Below are 2,020 nucleotides of genomic sequence, written 5' to 3'. Positions count from 1 at the left end.
AAGATAATTGAAATAAAATGTTTGGGAAAAGCAGCTTCTTAGAACAAAATGACAAACGTGTTGTGTCTCTTTCGGTGTCTCTTTGCTTGTAAACCTCTTTAGTTAAAGAAGAAATTGGCTGCTCTGCTTAAGAAAAAAATGATTTGGTGTGCAATGATTTGATTTCTGTTTGCAATTGCTGAATCGTACGGAACTTGAAAAGGGGCATCTTAGTAAAAAAAATGTTGGCGTAAAATTAAAAATTGGCTGGAGGAAATTACCAAATTAAAAAAGGGAATTTAAACCAGAACTCTATTTATTAGGAATAATTAACCCAAAAATAGACAAATCTTTACAATATCTAACCCTTCATATATTAACAGCAGCAAGGATTACTGTCGCACAGGGATGGAAACAAAGTAATGTATCAGGAGAAGAAATGTAATTTGAAAAATTCTACAATGTGCAGAAATGGATAAGATGACACTGGAAATTAAGGAGAGGGAAGAGTCGGAATATTATAGTATGGAATAAACTATATGATTGGTCAGAAAAAAGAAATCAAAATAACAATTCGGAATGTTAATTTAACCGGGTTAAAACTAGGAAGTGTAAATCGCTAAACAGTGTCAACTAGATAATGATGTAAATAGATACTAATGTAAATATAAGTATGTAGATGAAAGATTGAATAAGAATCGAGAATACATATCCATATAGATACAGTAAGCTGTAAAATAATATATGATGTAATGTTATGTTTGTTAATGTATTTTTGCTATTTGTTGTATTTTTCTTTACTTTGTTTTTAAAACTTAAAAACTCAATAAAAATTATTTTTAAAAAAAGAAAAAGAAAGTGGGCATCTTAGGGCATGCATGCCCCTGAAATAACGTGGTGCTGAAAAATTACACCAAACTGATACTGGGAAATGCTGCTGTTTGATGTTTACGTTGTCAGACTTGCTCCGTGTTAATCTGGCACATGGGAGCCTGCCGAGGGGGAAGCCAACTACGAATTTGACAAAAGGCAGTGCCAGAAGCTAACACAGGGGCAGCATATAAATTGAATAAATAAATAAATAAATAAATAAATAAATAAATAAATAAATAAATAAACGACAATGACAATGTTGACATTGATGTTGACACTGACATTGACAATGTTGATGTTGACATTGATGTGGATGTTGACATTGACAATGTTGATGTTGATGTTGACAATGACAGTGTTGACATTGATGTTGACATTGAAATGTTGAAGTTGACATTGAGAATGTTGATGTTGACAATGTTGATATTGATGATGTTGATGATGACAATGTTGATGTTGATGCTGATGATGACAGTGATGATGAGTAGAGCTTGTTCTGAGGCATGATACCATTCGTTGTGTGGAAAGGAATCTACATTTTGAAAACTACCATGGTCTGGGTAGCATAGTCATCTCCTGCTGGGTGCAATTCTTTCCTACGTTTTTGTGAACGAGCTTTATTCCAAGCAAATGTTTGCCTTGAGCTGCTGACTCTCCATCACTCCATGAAGTGTACTCCCCTCCCCTTCAAGCACAATTTTGGTTACTAATAATATTCTGCCTTTCTGCCCATGGGATGCCCAAAGTAACAAGTAACTAAAACTCAAAGATCTAAATAATCATCCACCGCAGGGGGGGGGAGCCCGCAAGGTGGTTGTATTATAGGAGTTGATTGGTATTCTCTCCTAATCTTGGTTTTTCAATTTTTTTCCCCATTTTAATTTGTACTTCAGTGTTTTAATATTTGTCCTACTGTTTAATTGTCCCTGAGGTTCTAGGACAACCAGTGTCATGTTCTATGAGAGAGCTGGCTACATAAATCTGCTAAATAAATAAACAGCAACGTTTTTATGGGGGGGCGGGATGCCTGAATCAAATTGATTCTGTCCCTTTTGTGCTTCCCTTCTTTCATCAGGTTCTCTGTCTTTCCACTTAGGTTAAAACAGCTCGTGATGGCACCATACCAGCCAGTCTGAACAAGAAGCCTCCAAACGGTGCTGTTGGGCCC

This window comes from Pituophis catenifer, unplaced genomic scaffold, assembly GCF_029215685.1.
Source record: "Pituophis catenifer annectens isolate HBS135680 unplaced genomic scaffold, rPitCat1.0.hap2 SCAF_11, whole genome shotgun sequence".
In the NCBI taxonomy this organism is placed as follows: Eukaryota; Metazoa; Chordata; class Lepidosauria; order Squamata; family Colubridae; genus Pituophis; species Pituophis catenifer.
This window is presented reverse-complemented; position numbering follows the sequence as displayed.